Raw genomic sequence first — 17,640 nt, 5'->3', positions numbered from 1 at the left:
GGAATTTCTGTTAAAAAATCGTTTGTAGAATTCATATGCTAAATATCAAACTAGGTAAGTGTCAAACTTTGTAGAAATATAAGGAAATTAGTGCTTTCAATTTTATTAGCACATAGAAGCAGGAATCCTGTGGCACACATTTGAATACTAAAAAATTTACAGTGGTGTTAAAGTAAGAGGCATTTATCAAAACTCTGCAATATACAAATCATTAGGCTAGGAACTTGAGCTACGTCTTCCCCTTAAAAGTTTATCATCTAATATAGATCAAGGGTCAAAAACATTTTCTGTAAAGGGGCAGATGGTAAATATTTTTGGCTTTGCAGGCCATATAATCTCTGTTATCACCTACTGTAGAATGAAAGTAGCCATTGACAATACACAAAAGATGAGAGTCACCATGTTCTAATAAAACTTTATAAATGGACACATATTTGAATTTTGTATTTTATTTTCATGTGTTACAAAATATTATTCTTGCTTTGGTTTTTTTCAACCATTTAAAAATGTGAAAACTATTTTTAGTTTGTGGGCCACACAAAAATAGGCAGTGGGCCAAATTTGGCCTGTGGGCCATAGTTTACTGAGCCCTGTAGTAGATGTGTATACAAAATAAAATAGAACACAGGGAATACTCGTGTATGCTATGATGGAGGAAACTATGCTATGGGACTACAAAATGGGACAAATTAATTAGAAATGACTGTAATTCTAACATTTTTATGGAAATAATCATTTTGCTTTCATATTTCTTTGAAATGAGATTTACATAAGGTAAAATTAACTTCTTAGAAATTAACAATTGAGTGGCATTTAGAATATCCACAGTGTTGTGCAACTGCCACCTTTATATAGTACCAAAATTTCTTCACCCCAAAAGGAATCCCTGTCCCCATTAAGCAGTTGCTCCTCATTCCTCTCTTCTCCCAGCCCCTGGCAACCACCAATCTGCTCTCTGTCTCTATGGATTTACCTGTTCTGGATATTTCATATACATGGAATCATACAATATGTGATATTTTGTGTCTGGCTTCTTTAGCCTTTCTAGGTTTATCCACATTGTAGCATGCATATATCAGTACTTCATTTTTTATGACTGAATGATATTCCACTGCCTGTATGTATCATGACTTGTTTATCCATTCATCAGTTGATGGATATTTGGGCTGTTTCCACATTTTAGTTAGTTTGAATAATGCTGCTATGAACAAGTTTGTACATGTATTTGTTTGAGTACCTAATTTCAATTTTGGGGGGATATTTACCCAGGAGTAGAATTGATTGATCATATAGTAATTCTATGTTTAACTTTATGAGTTAAACTTTATTATCAAATTGTTTTCCACAGCAGTTGAACCATTTTATATCACCCCCAGCAAGGTACATCCTCACTAACACTTGTTATTTCTGTTTTTTTAAAATTATAGCCATCCTAGTGGCTGTGAAGTAGTATTTCATTATGGTTTTGACTTGCATTTCTCTAATGATTAATGATGTTGATCATCTTTTCACGTGCTTATTGGCCATTTGTATATCTTCTTTGGAGTAATGTCTGTTAATGTCAATTTTTAATGTCCATTTAAAAATTGAATTGTTTATCTTTTTGTTGTTGAGTTGTAAGAGTTCTTTATATATTCTGGATATTAGACCCTTATCAGATATATGGTTTGCAAATATCTTCTCCCATTCTATAGGTTGTCTTTTCATTTTCTTGATAATGTCCTTTGATACACAAAGGTCTTTACTTTTGATGAAGTCCAATTTTTCATATCTTTTAAACTTAGGTGCATCCTACTGTTCAAATCTCCAATTTTTATAGCTTAAGTTATTAATAAAAATCATAAAAACCAAATTACTAAATTTTATATCCTTATCTAGTTAGGATCTAAGAGAACATCAATGGCATCACAATAACTAATATTTATTGACCATTTGCTATATGCCAGGCTCTGTGCTAAGTACTTGATACACAGTATCTTATTTAATTCTCACAGCACCAACCACTAGGCATGGAGAAGTCAAGTGTCCTGGGCAAGTTCACACAGTTATTGCATGGAAGAGGCAGCATCAAACCCAGGCAGTTTGGTTTTACCACCTCATAACTTTTTTTTTTTAAGTTTTGAATGTCCATTTGCATATGGAGAAGAGGTTAATGTTATCATTATGTCTTTGGTTGACATGTAGGGGAATAGGAAATTGAGTTTGGCATTTCAAAAACATCTGATCAAGGGAGGACCAAATCATACCAGATCTCTCAGGTAATTTGATAGTAAGAAAAAGCTCTGATTATGTCATTTCTTTGTTCAAATTGTTTCCATAAATAGACAATGTCTTCTGAATAATAAGCAAACAAAAACCAGGATTAATGAAATATAGTATGTGCAGTGCTTTCAAATATGTTATTTTGGGGCTTCCCTGGTGGTGCAGTGGTTGAGAGTCTGCCTGCCGATGCAGGGGACACGGGTTCGTGCCCTGGTCCAGGAAGATCCCACATGCCGCGGAGCGGCTGGGCCCGTGAGCCATGGTCACTGAGCCTGCGCGTCCAGAGCCTGTGCTCCGCAATGGGAGAGGCCACAGCAGTGAGAAGCCCATGTACCGCAAAAAAAAAAAAAAAAAGTTATTTTGTTAGAACTCTGATAAGTATTGATATTTCAATTTTGCTGAAGAACCAGTTTTTAAAATGTTAGATTTGTCCACGAGGCCCATCTCTCCAAACTATTCAGCATATTCACAGGTTTCTATGATCTCAAAGGATTATTGTATCTTTATATCCTCTACTCCCATTAGCATGAGTCAAGGAAGAGACTAGACTTTCTCTTATGCTCCCATGGCTTTGTTTTCTGTGTCTCTTCTGTGGGCAGTTGTCATTCTCGTGTGTCTACCTATTCTTCAGTGCCTAAGTGAAACATCAGTTCATCCTTCAGGTCTTCTCTGATACTCCCAACAAGAATTCTCTTTCTCTCTTCTGAGACTTCATGACATGCTCTGTCTTTAGACTCCTATTACTGACTGCATTTGTATGATCAGAGGTGGATTTTCTCTTTTCTACTGGACCAAAGTCTCCTAAATTCTGAATCCTATTTTAACCCCATTGGTGCCCTTCTCAACATCTGATCCAGTGTCTTGCCTTTAATGGTTCACTAGAAATAAGAAATACCTCATCAACTGGAGCCAGGCCCTAGCCTAAACATTGGAATTCAGTTCTCATTAGTAAGAGCTATCATCAGTGCAGTTTAAGAGAATGATTGTTATAATTGAGTACAGTGTATTTTGAAAATGTTTGTATTAAAAAACTGGGTATTCCAGGGGCTTCCCTGGTGGCGCAGTGGTTGAGAGTCCGCCTGCCGATGCAGGGGACACGGGTTCGTGCCCCGGTCTGGGAAGATCCCACGTGCCGCGGAGCGGCTGGGCCGGTGAGCCATGGCTGCTGAGCCTGCGCGTCCGGAGCCTGTGCTCCACAACGGGAGAGGCCACGGCAGTGAGAGAGGCCCGCGTACCGCAAAAAAAAAAAACAACAAAACTGGGTATTCCAGACTTCAGACAATACTACAAAGTTACAGTAATTAAAACAGCATGGTATTGGCACAAAAACAGACATATGGATCAATGGAACACAATAGAGAGCACACCTATGGTCAGTTAATCTTCAACAAAGGAGACAAGAATATACAATAGGGAAAAGCTAGTCTCTTCAGCAAGTGGTGTTGGGAAAGCTTGACAGCTGCATGTAAATCAATGAAGTTAGAACATACCCTCAAACCATATGCAAAAATAAACTCAAAAATGGCTTAAAGACTTAAATATAAGACATGACACCATAAAGCTAGAAGAGAACATAGGCAAAACATTCTCTGACATAAATCGTACCAATGTTTTCTTAGGTCAGTCTCCCAAGGCAATAGAAATAAAAGCAGAAAGAAACAAATGCAATCTAATCAAATTTATAAACTTTTGTGCAGTAAAGGAAACCATAAACAAAATGAAAAGACTACCTACAGACTGGGAGAAAATATTTGCAAATGATATGACCAACAAGGGCTTAACTTCCAAAATAAATTGTACAAACAGCTCATACAACTCAATAACAACAAAAAAAACCCAATCAAAAATAAGCAGAAGAGGGCCTCCCTGGTGGTGCAGTGGTTAAGAGTCCGCCTGCCGATGCAGGGGATACGGGTTCGTGCCCCAGTCTGGGAGGATCCCATATGCCGCGGAGCGGCTGGGCCCGTGAGCCATGGCCGCTGGGCCTGCGCATCCGGAGCCTGTGCTCCGCAACGGGAGAGGCCACAACAGTGAGAGGCCCGCATACTGCAAAAAGAAGGAAAAAAAAAAAAAAAAAAAAAAAAAAAAAAAATAAGCAGAAGACCTAAATAGACATTTCTCCAAAGAAGACATACAGATGGTCAATAGGCACATGACAAGATGCTCATCACCGCTAATTACTAAAGAAATGTAAATCAAAACTACAATGAGGTATCACCTCACACCGGTCAGAATGACCATCATTAAAAAGTCTACAAATAACAAACGCTGGAGAGGGTGTGGAGAAAAGGGAACCCTCCTTCACTGTTGGTAGGAATGGAAATTGCTACAGCCACTATGGAAAACAGTAAGGAGGTTCCTCAAAAAACTAAAAATAGAGTTGCCATATGATCTAGCAATCCCACTGCTGGGCATATATCTGGAAAAAACTATAATTCAAAAACATATAGGTACCCTTATGTTCATAGCAGCACTATTTACAATAGCCAAGACATGGAAGCAACCTACATGTCCATCAACAGATGAATGGATAAAGAAGATGTGATATATGTATGTGTGTTTGTGTGTGTGTGTGTGTGTATAATGGAATATTACTCAGCCATAAAAAAGAATAAATGCCATTTGCAGCTAATGGATGGACCTAGAGATTGTCATACTGAGTGAAGTAAGTCAGAAAGAGAAAGACAAATACCATATGATATCACATATGTGAAATCTAAAATACAACACAAGTGAACTTATCTATGAAACAGAAACAGACTCACAGACATAGAGAACAGATTTGTGGATGCCAAGGGGGAGGGGGTTAGGAGAGGGATGGTTTGGGAGTTTGGATTAGCAGATACAAACTATTATATATAGAATGGATAAACAACAAGTTCCTACTGTATGGCACAGGGACCTATATTCAATATCCTGTAATAAATCATAATGGAGAAGAATATGAAAAAGAATATATATATATGTATAACTGAATACTTCTCTGTACAACAGAAATTAACACAACATTGTAAATCAACTATACTTCAATAAAATAAAAAATATTCGGTATTCATTGTCACCCAACTATTTGTTGAATATGAATAAAACAGCAAATGCCTATTTAATGAAGCTTACAATCGTGTGTGTGTGTGTGTGTGTGTGTGAGAGAGAGAGAGAGAGAGAGCTAACATAAAAAAATAAACATATGTCAGTTAGTAGTAAGTGCTTGAATATAAAGAAAACCAGGTGCAGGGTTAGAGAATGATGTTGGGAACTGGGTGATGGGGAGTCTGGTCAGGAAAGCCCTTTTTGATAAGAAGACATTTGAGAACTATAAAGGAAGTAAGGGACTTAACTGTGGATACCTGGGGAAGGACATTTCAGGCAGAGAAAGAGTTCACGGACTTGAGGCAGAAAGCTGGTTGTGCTAGAGTGGTGGGAGATGAGGTCAGAAAGGTAGGGGGAGGCCATGCTGTGAGGGTCTTATAGGTCGTGGTAAGGAGTCTGGAGATAACCACAAATGAGCAGGAAAACTAGGGGGCGGTTTTGAACAGAAGAGTGACACGATTTACCTGATGTTAAAGGATCATATAGGCTGCTGTGTCTGATTTCTTCATTGACTGTGTCTCCTCAATGGCAGGGGATGCCTTGCTTATCTTTTTGTCCCCAGTCACTAGTACAATCAGAGTCCTATTTAGCATCCATTAAATAAGTGCTCACTGGATAAACGTTTACAAGAAATGAAAAGAGCTTAAAATAGAAAAGTTTCCTGAGTTATCACAACTCCAATAATACAATTTACTTCAGCAAAACATTCTAAGGCCTTTTGTATTTATTTATTCAGTGGAGAGTTGTTTTTCTTTTTCTCAATATTAATGCCCAAACTAAGGCTTTTCCTGCAATAGCTGAGAAAGTTACAGCTTTTCTTCATAAGAGTCTTATATAATTATAATGCTACACAAGTTTTGAATACTGGGCCGAGGGAAATACACTGGGTTCTAATCTTGGCTCTGTAATTCATTAGCAGTGGGACCTTTGAATGTGAAATAGTCACACATCCATTTGTTTGTGAAACACCTATTTGTTGAGCACCCGCTCACTGTCCTTGAAGTCAAGACGCTCACAGTCTGAACAAGACAGATGTAAACAAAAATAAAGAACCCAGGGCAGTGAGCTGGCTGTGGTGGAGGTATGCATGGAGTGCTTTGAGATTAACTATCTCATCTCAAGTTCACCAGGAAGCTAAGAGAGAAGGGAATCCAAGGCAGGGGCATGTGCAAATTGCTGATCATATAGAAGAACATGGTGTGTGCAGGGAACTGAAAGGCATTTGGGAGGAGGCTGGAATAGAGTAGCAGAGGATAGGTCACTTTTCTCTGCCAGCATCTCTTAGGGAAGTCACACCTTACCCATTCCAAGTGAGCTTTGTGTGTTTTTTTGTCACTGTGCCAGGCTTGCTGGCCACAGGATTGGACAGGTCATCTAGGATGACCATTCATAGTGACTTAGCCTCCTGGACCCAGGCAATTTTCCCCTCAGTTTTATTGAGAAATAATTGACTTATACCACTGTATACATTTAGGGCATATAGAGTGATGGTTTGATTTACATATATTGTGAAATGATTGCCACAATAGGGTCAGCTTACATCCATCTTCTCATATAGATACAATAAAAAGAAGAAAAGATAAAAGGAAAAAAATGTTCTCCTTGTGGTAAGAACTCGTAGGATTTACCCCCTAACAACTTTCCTATATATCACAGAGCAGCCTTAGCTATTGTCATCATGTTGTACATTACACTCCTAGTACTTCTTTAACTTATAACCGGAAATTTGTACTTTTTGACCACCTTCCTCCAATTTCCCCTGCTCCCACCCTCTGCCTCTGTAACCACAAATCTGATCTCTTTTCTATAAATTTGGTGTTGGTTTTTTTGTTTGTTTGTTTTGGTTTTTTGTTTAGTTTCTTTTTTTAGATTCCACATATAAGTGAGATTATATAGTATTTATCTTTCTCTATCTGACTTATTTCACTTAGCATAATGCCTTCAAGATCCATCCATATTGTCATTTTTTATAGCTGAATAATATTCCATGTATATACGCCAACTTCTTTACCCATTTATCCGTCAGTGGACACTTAGGTTGTTTCCATGTCTTGGCTATTGCAAGCAATGCTGCTATGAACATGGGGGTGCAGATATCTTTTCAAGTTAGAGTTTTCATTTCCTTCCGATATAGTCCCAGAACTGGAGTTTCTGGATCACACAGTGGTTCTATTTTTAATTTTTTTAGAATTCTTCATACCATTTTCCATAGTGGCTGTACCAAGATACATTCCCATCAACAGTGCACAAGAGTCCCCTTTTCTCAACATTCATGCCAGCATCTGTTATCTCTTGTCTTTTTGATGATGGCCATTCTAACAGGAGTGAGGTGTTATTATGGCTTTAATTTGCATTTCCCTAATGACTAGTGATGTTAAGCATCTTTTCAATTACCTGTGGGCCTTTTGTATATCTTTTTTGGAGAAATGGCGATTCAGGTCCCTTGTCCATTTTAAAAATTGGGCTATTTGGTTTTTTGTTGATGTTGTTGTTATTGAGCTGAATGAGTTCTTTTTTTTTAAGATTTTTTTTATGTGGATCATTTTTAAAGTCTTTATTGAATTTGTTACAATATTGTTTCATTTTATGTTTTGGTTTTTTGGCCCCGAGGCATGTGGGATCTTAGCTCCCCAATCAGGGATTGAACTCACACCCCCTGAATTGGAAGGCAAAGTCTTAACCACTGGACCACCAGGGAAGTCCCTGAATGAGTTCTTTATATATTTTTGATATTAACCCCTTATCAGATATATGGTTTGCAAATATTTTTTCCCATCTGTACATTGTCTTTTCACTTTGTCGTTGGCTTCTTTTGCTGGGCTGAAGCTTTTTAATCTGATATAGTCCCATCTGTTTATTTTTTTATTTTGTTGCTTGTGCTTTATGTGTCAGATCCAAAAAATTATTACCAAGACCCATGTCGAGGAGCTTTCGTTCCATGTTTCCTTCTAGGTCTTTCATGGTTGTAAGTCTTACATTTAAGTCTTTAATCCATTTTGGGTTAATTTTTATGAGTGGTATAAGACAGGGGTCAAGTTTCATTCTTTCATATATGGATATTCAATTATCCCGGCACTATTATTGAAAAGACTGTCTTTTCTCCATTGCATATTCCTGGCTCCTTTGTCACATATTAGTTGACCATACAGTCAACTTGGGTTTATTTCTGGGCTCTCAATTCTGTTCTATTGGTCTACTGACCTGTTTTTATGCCAGTACCATATTGTTTTGATGACTATAACTTTATAGTATAGTTTGAAATCAGGAAGTGTGGTGCCTCCTGCTTCGTTCTTCCTCCTCAGGATTTCTTGGTTATTTGGAGTCTTTTGTGGTTCCATATAAATTTTTGGAGTGTTTTTTTTTCTACTTCTATAAACAATACCAACTGAAGTCTTGATAGGGATTGCATTGATGGCTTCTGGTAGTATTGATATTTTAACAACATTCATTCTTCCAATCCATGAACATGAAATACCTTTCCATTTATTTCTCTTCTTCAATTTCTTTCATTAATGTCTTGTAGTTTTCAGAGTAGAGATCTTTCATCTTCTTATTTAAAGTTATTCCTAAGTATTTTATTGTTTTTGATGCTATTGTAAACAAAGTTTCTTTTTTTTTTCAGAATATTTGTTGTCAGGTGTAACAGTCCTGTGAAATTCACTTAAGGACACTGGGGGAGAGTATCTCTTCCTTCTGATGAAGAGTCGTAAGAATGTGAGTTTGGGTGGGACTATGGTTGTGTTTTCATCTGAAAGGTGAGAACTTGTTGGAGAATTAATCATAGCACTGAAAGAAGGAAGTTTAAGAAATAGGGACGGATATTTATATCTCTGTCTATCTGTGTGTGAGTCTGTATGTTCTATCTATTATCTATCCATCCAGAGAGAGAGAGAGAGAAAGGACAGAGAGAGAGAGAAAATGACATAAGTTGAGCTTCTGGGTCCAGCCAAGATGAAATCATCCATGGCTGCAGGTTTCCTAGATTTATGAATCAATAAAAGTCCCCTTTTTATTCTTGATAGCTTAAATTATATATCTGTTATTTGTAGCTAAAAGACTTCTGATGAAAACCACAGTTGTAGAAGACAAGACTACAGAATTACCTTCAGTTTTCTAATTTAAAAACTTTGGGACATTGGTTGGTATCTGACAAAAGCAGTTTATTGTCAGGACACCGCTGTCCTGAGTTAATAACTGGGACATTGTTCTCACTGAAGACACCTCTGGGGTCTATATTCATTCTTTTTCAGATTTTGGCTTATTTCTGAAATCCTTTCCATGTCCCCATTCTCCTTTGCTTATACATAATTTTTATTTCCTCTGCTTGTACATAGTCTTCAGTATACATAAGGTTGCCCCAAATACAAGTACATCAGCAACTTTAATATGTCCATCTGACTTCCTCTCTACTCTTCATTTAAATAAAACATTATCAAGCCCCTATTATGTGCCAGGTACTGTTCCATGTGCTAGGCATACAGTGATAAACAATATAGGCAAGGTCCTTGCCCTAATGAAATGTACTTTGTGATGGCAGAAAAGGTCAATAAGCAAGCAAAGACACTAATAAATAAGATAGATTGTGATAAGGCCTATGATGGGAAATAATAGGAACTGAATAGAGAATAAATGGGGGTGGAAATCACTTCTGATGGACGATCAGTGAAGGCCCTTCCTGTAAAGGTGACATTTAAATTAAAAGTGATTTCAAAATAAGCATTGCAAAGAATTGAAGGCAGAATATTCCAGCCAGAGGGACTAGCAAGTGCAAAGTCCCTGAGACAGAGAGAGCTTGATGGGCTCCAAGCACTAACAGAAGGTCAGTGTGGCTAAAGGGATTGGTATGAGTCAGGTTGGAGAGGGATGCAAATTTCAGATTATGCAAAGCCTTGGAAATCAGTACAATGAGCTCTTTTCTTTTTTTACTTTAATAAACAGTATTATTATTTGTAGTATTTACACACATACTTTTCCATGGTAATGTGAAAGTTACCATTTTCTTCAAATGCCCCTCAAAATAACACACTCTGCCTTCCTAAGTAAATCTTGGAGGGGAAATTCAGTGAAAGTGATCTACTCATGACTGTGTCCCATGTCTCTCTCTCTCTCTCTCTTTTTTTTTTAACATCTTTACTGGAGTATAATTGCTTTACAATAGTGTGTTAGTTTCTGCTGTATAACAAAGTGAATCAGCTGTACATATACATATATTCCCATATTCCCTTTCTCCTACGTCTCCCTCCCACCCACCCTATCCCACCCCTCTAGGTGGACACAAAGCACCAAGCAGATCTCCCTGTGCTATGTGGCTGATTCCCACTAGCTATCTATTTTACATTTGGTAGTGTATATATGTCCATGCCACTCTCTCACTTCGCCCCAGGTTACCCTTCCCCCCACCGTGTTCTCAAGTCCATTCTCTATGTTTGTGTCTTTATTCCTGTCCTGCCCCTAAGTTCTTCAGAACCTTTTTTTTTTTCCTATATATGTGTTAGCATATGGTATTTGTTTTTCTCTTTCTGACTTACTTCACTCTGTATGACACACTCTAGGTCCATCCACCTAACTACAAGTCAGTTTCATGTCTTTTTATGGCTGAGTAATATTCCATTGTATATATGTGCCACATCTTCTTTATCCATTCATCTGTTGATGGACACTTACGTTGCTTCCATGTCCTGGCTATTGTAAATAGAGCTGAAATGAGCATTGTGGTACATGACTCTTTTTGAATTATGGTTTTCTCAGGGTATATGCCCAGTAGAGTGGGATTGCTGGGTCGTATGGTAGTTCTATTTTTAGTTTTTTAAGGAACTTCCATACTGTTCTCCATAGTGGCTGTATCAATTTACATTCCCACCAACAGTGCAAGAGGGTTCCCTTTTCTCCACACCCTCTCCAGCATTTATTGTTTGTAGATTTTTTGATGATGGCCATTCTGACTGGTGTGAGGTGATACCTTATTGTAGTTTTGATTTGCATTTCTCTAATGATTAGTGATGTTGAACATCCTTTCATGTGTTTGTTGGCAATCTGTATATCATCTTTGGAGAAATGTCTATTTATGTCTTCTGCCGATTTTTGGATTGGGTTGTTTGTTTTTTTTGTTATTGAGCTGCATGTAAATTTTGGAGATTAAGCCTTTGTCAGTTGCTTCATTTGCAAATATTTTCTCCCATTCTGAGGGTTGTCCTTTCGTCTTGTTTATGGTTTCCTTAGCTGTGCAAAAGCTTTTCAGTTTCATTAGGTCCCATTTGTTTATTTTTGTTTTTATTTCCATTTCTCTAGGAGGTGGGTCAAAAAGGATCTTGCTGTGATTTATGTCACAGAGTGTTCTGCCTATGTTTTCCTCTAAGAGTCTGATAGTGTCTGGCCTTACATTTAGGTCTTTAATCCATTTTGAGTTTATTTTTGTGTATGGTGTTAGAGAGTGTCCTAATTTCATTCTTTTACATGTAGCTGTCCAGTTTTCCCAGCACCACTTATTGAAGAGGCTGTCCTTTCTCCACTGTATATTCTTACCTCCTTTATCAAAGATAAGGTGACCATATGTGTGTGGGTTTATCTCTGGGCTTTCTATCCTGTTCCATTGATCTATATTTCTGTTTTTGTGCCAGTACCATACTGTCTTGATTACTGTAGCTTTGTAGTATAGTCTGAAGTCAGGGAGCTTGATTCCTCCAGCTTCCTTTTTCTTTATCAATATTGCTTTGGCTATTCGGGGTCTTTTATGTTTCCATACCAATTGTGCAAATTTTTGTTCTAGTTCTGTGAAAAATGCCATTGGTAGTTTGATAGGGATTGCATTGAATCTGTAGATTGCTTTGGGTAGTAGAGTCATTTTCACAATGTTGATTCTTCCAATCCAAGAACATGATATATCTCTCCATCTGTTGGTATCATTTTTAATTTCTTTCATCAATGTCATAGTTTTCTGCATACAGGTCTTTTCTCTCCTTAGGTAGATATATTCCTAGGTATTTTATTCTTTTCGTTGCAGTGGTAAATGGGAGTGTTTCCTGAATTTCTCTTTCAGATTTTTCATTATTAGTGTATAGGAATGCAAGAGATTTCTGTGCATTAATTTTGTATCCTGCAACTTTACCAAATTCATTGATTAGCTCTAATAGTTTTCTGGTAGCTTCTTTAGGAGTCTCTATGTATAGTATCATGTCATCTGCAAACAGTGACAGTTTTACTTCTTTTTCAATTTGTATTCATTTTATTTCTTTTTCTTCTCTGATTGCTATGGGTAAAACTTCCAAAACTATGTTGAATAAGAGTGGCGAGAGTGGGCAACCATGTCTTGTTCCTGATCTTAGTGGAAATGCTTTCAGTTTTTCCCCATTGAGAACGATGTTGGCTATGGCTTTGTCATATATGGCCTTTATTATGTTGAGGTAAGTTCCTTCTATGCCTAATTTCTGGAGAGTTTTTATCATAAATGGGTATTGAATTTTGTCAAAAGCTTTTTCTGCATCTATTGAGATGATCATATTGTTTTTCTCCTTCAGTTTGTTACTATGGTTTATCACATTGATTGATTTGCGTATACTGAAGAATCCTTGCACTACTGGGATAAACCCCACTTGATCATGGTGTATGATCCTTTTAATGTGCTGTTGGATTCTGTTTGCTAGTATTTTGAGGATTTTTGCATCTATGTCCATTAGTGTTATTGGCCTGTAGTTTTCTTTCTTTGTGACATCTTTCTCTGGTTTTGGTATCAGGGTGATGGTGGCCTTGCAGAATGAGTTTGGGAGTGTTCCTCCCTCTCCTTACTTTGGAAGAGTTTGAGAAGGATAGAAGTTAGCTCTTCTCTAAATGTGTGATAGAATTCACCTGTGAAGCCATCTAGTCCTGGGCTTTTGTTTGTTGGAAGATTTTTAATCACAGTTTCAATTTCAGTGCTTGTGATTGGTCTGTTTATATTTTCTATTTCTTCCTGGTTCAGTCTTGGAAAGTTGTGCTTTTCTAAGAATTTGCCCATTTCTTCCTGGGCAAGGTTGTCCATTTTATTGGCATATAAGTACTTGTAGTAATCTCTCATGATCCTTTGTATTTCTGCAGTGTCAGTTGTTACTTCTCCTTTTTCATTTCTAATTCTATTGATTTGAGTCTTCTCCCTTTTTTTCTTGATGAATCTGGCTAATGGTTTATCAGTTTTGTCTATCTTCTCAAAGAACCAGCTTTTAGTTTTGTTGATCTTTGGTGTCATTTCCTTCATTTCTTTTTCATTTATTTCTGATCTGATCTTTATGATTTCTTTCCTTCTGCTAACTTTGGGGTTTTTTTGTTCTTCTTTCTCTAATTGCTTTAGGTGTAAGGTTGGGTTGTTTATTTGAGATGTTTCTTGTTTCTTGAGGTAGGATTGTATTGCTATAAACTTCCCTCTTAGAACTTAGGTCATTCATTGTCTAGCTTATTGTCTGGTTTCCTTCCATTAAGTGCTTCCACCTTTCCAATCAGGTGAGACCATGGAGGGATGTAGGTTCATGTAATCCAATTGATAGTTCTGGTAAACACACCCACACACAGTGATAAAAATGTCTGCATATTCTACCTCACAGTGTTATTATGGGGGTTACATGGGGGATTCGGTAGGTAAAAGCACTTTGTAAACTCTAAAGGTAATGAATTTAAAGGTCTTTGAAAGCTGTTTAATTTACCAAAGCTACACATTTATACCAATTTTACTAAATCAGTTGAGAAATTATAATAAACTTTTATTTAACCAGACTGGTTATTGCCAAATGCCCACAAAGATGTAGCAAAAACTCAACTACTTTTGTGCATAATGGAATGTAATTTAGCACAAAGGCTAAATTGGGTCCATACAACTCTGAATAACAACTTGAGAAGAATTACTTCATATTTATAGAGGAGTAAGTCACCTCTAACACCCTTGCCAGCCTGGTGTTGTGTTGGTACAAGGCCCATTTATCGTTGGTACTCTAACATCCTGGCAAAAGTGAGAGTAGTTGCTTAAAACAACAATAAGGAGTTGTTCCACCACTTGTCCCTCCCTTTCAGACCACTATCCTGGAATTCAGCCTCCCTTGCTGCTAATCTGTGGCCTGAATTCCCTTAGGTCCAACCTTCTCTACAGGGCTGGCTTCATGGGCATGTGACCTGTGCCACTGCACATGGCCCTGTGCCCAAAAGTGCCCCACACTTGTTTTATTTCTCTGTTGTCTCTGTTTTGAAATTCTTAATTTTATCTTTGAACTTGTGTTTCATGCATGAAGTCTGATGGGACAATAAAGCATGCATTTGAGCAGAGGGGGTATGTGCAGTGTAAGTCCCACCCTTCCTAGCTGTCCCATTTGTAGGCAGTGTTCACAATGCCCCGTGGGCACAGAACTCTGGTGCACTCATGCAGCATGGGAGTTCAGTGAAACTCAAAGCAAGTATAAGGTAAGTGTGTTACATCAAGGACTGAGCGGCAGAGTTTGTGGGCGGGTGGTATGCTAACAGCTCCCCAAACCACACTTTGTGTTTAAAAGAGAACTTGTGTCATACACAAGAAGAAGCCAGCAGTGTTGTTGTAAGAAACAAAAACAACCTGGGAAGCCTATCATATCTTCTCTTCCTCATATTACCCCTCTGTGTCAATGACTTATGCTGAACATGATGGCACAGAAGGAAAGGGAAAATGGGGCAACCCAGAGTTCCTTTTCCTTTCAGTATTATCAGTAAGCTGAAGGTAGAGTATGTTGGTAGAATATGTGCATATCAAGAAGTAAAATAAAATAATTGAGATAGTTCTGTTTAGCATTTTCACTATTCTGGTAAGAACAACATACCTATGCCTATATGAGTTACTTCAACAGATTTAACAATATTTTATAATTAGGATGGTCCCTTTTAAATTAGTGACTACTTTGAAGTGACTTCAAATTAGTATATTCTCTTATGGAATCAAAATGGTCCTTCACAAATTCTAAAGACAATGTTAATTTGCTTTATAGATTCTTTGTTTATTGACAATTTGAAATTGTAAATCACCTTATTTTAAAATTAATGAGGTTTAATTTCAATTTTACTATACTCTTAATTTCTTAATGAATCACCAAAATGGAATCATATAAAAAAACCTACATCTATAACATCTGTTGGAAGGAAGAGTCCTTCCCTACTCCAGTGGAGGGAATTCTACTTGGGAAACACACCTGTATTCCTGCCCCCTCCTACTGCTCCCTTGAGGAGTGATTTAATCTTATTCCTGAGTTTGGAAAGTGAAGTTGGCCATGTAAAGCCAACTCTTTCCTCTCTAGCATGCAGCCACCAGCAGAAGAACATCTTTGGCTCAGCTCCTTGGTTTATGCCAGCAGTTTTCCCAGGTGATGTGGTCCAGACACCAGGTGGGTAAGTTTTTCTAATTCTGGGGTTTAGTTCTATTAGGAAGCCTGCCTGTCTGTGATAGAAGCCATACTCCTACAACAACCAAGTTCTCTAATATGATGTTTTAAACAGTATTAAATTTTGTTAATTCTTTAAATATTGAGGTAATTTTCCTTGAAAGTGTAGTAAAATCTGAATTGAATTCTATCAATTTAAAATAAAGGTAATATGAGTTCTAATCCACCTTACCCTTTTGACTTATTTCTTATTTGGTTCAGAACTCAGGAGGGTAAGAGAGAGTACTATTTATTGGGCATCTTGAATTCCAACAAGGTCCGTACTGTTATCTCTAATATTGGTGACAACTTCAGGAAAACTATGAGATGAGATAGGATTAGTTGCCTTCATTTTTGTTTCCACTTTCATGTTCCTTTTTTTTATCCTTTGTAGTTGGTATAATGGCTTAAGCTTAGAAGAGTTTTGCACAATGCTCCCGAGGAGAAAAATAAAGATGAAGTAAGTGAAGCTCTGAAACATGCCATGGGGTAGACAGACCAGGGCCTGTGACTGGACTTCTGAGAGGAAAGGCTTGAACTTTCCTCTCCCAACCTTTTGTAGGAATGAGGAGACCAGAAATAGCAAATTGGTTCCGTGAAATGTCTCAGCCTCAGACTTGGTCTCAGTCTCAGTCAGATTCAGCCACTGTCTAGAGGTGGAGGGAATGTTCTACACAGAATTTACACTGAAAATGGAAGGTCCAATATTAGAACAGTCATATTATTTTAGCTTAAATTTACTCTTTGGCAAAGTCAAGCTTGTCAAGTTGTCCTAAGATATTTTCTAAGATCTATTATGAAAAGTAATCCTCATTCCAGCCTCGTTCATCTCCCCTGCAACACAAAAAGCTACAAATGAATCACCCAATTCCATCACTTTTTGAAGACAGTCTCTATCAGTAAACATGGAAATGAGAATAAATTCCAGAATTATCCTCCTTCATCCCATTAAATCAAATTTTCAAACAAAACTGATTTGGCTTTTAAAAGTGTTTGAATTTAAAATTTCACAACCAACTTTTCTTTGGCAGAGAAAGCTCTGTAAGGACTAATGAGCTCCAGATAGCTTTGGGGGTGGTCAGCGGGTGCTCCATGGATTCTGTAAAGTCCCACCTTGGGTTTCCTCTTTTAATGATATCCAAAATAGACCCATTCATCTATTTTTAAACTTTCTAAAATTAGCAAGAGAAAAACAGAGTAGCAAGCCAGAGCCATAGGCTATTTCATTACCTCAGTTATTAGCCTGACAAAATAAATGACTTTCCATTAAACTGCAGTGACAGCAAAGGAGGAAGGTTTAGAGGTCAATAGCTCCTGAGATACATATCCCTAAATGTAGCAGTTCTCTAGGGACTGTTGGAATTAACTGCTGACAAGCTAATTGCTCTTATTACCTAATTAACCAAGTCTTGCTTCATTAGTAGCTTGTCGCAATTGGACAACATTTTCAAGGATATAAAGATCTACCCAATAATAATTAGTAAACAACTGAAATGAAACCAGCCTCCACTTGTTGACAAGATTAATTGAATAATTATTGTTTCATTGAGGAGTAAAAGAGCAAGGAAATGTAGCTAGGGAAACTGTGCCAGTCTTTCCTTGGGCACAATTTCCTTGGAAACACATGAAAGCTTTCTATTAAGAAGTGCTGCTGAATCTGATCGACCCAAAGAATCCCAACATGGAATGTAATATTGAATTTGTTATGATTTATTGGGTTTTAACTATTTTTTCAATAAAGGGTACTTTTTCATATATACACTTAACATTTGTATATATCATTCAAAACGCTAACCATATGGATAGATTCTAAACAGGTATCTAACAGATGCTCTACACAAATATAACTTTGCAATACCTAATTGATGCAGTGAAGCAAATTGTACGC

The sequence above is a fragment of the Mesoplodon densirostris genome, chromosome 9 (genome assembly GCF_025265405.1).
Source record: "Mesoplodon densirostris isolate mMesDen1 chromosome 9, mMesDen1 primary haplotype, whole genome shotgun sequence".
Lineage (NCBI taxonomy): Eukaryota > Metazoa > Chordata > Mammalia > Artiodactyla > Ziphiidae > Mesoplodon > Mesoplodon densirostris.
This window is presented reverse-complemented; position numbering follows the sequence as displayed.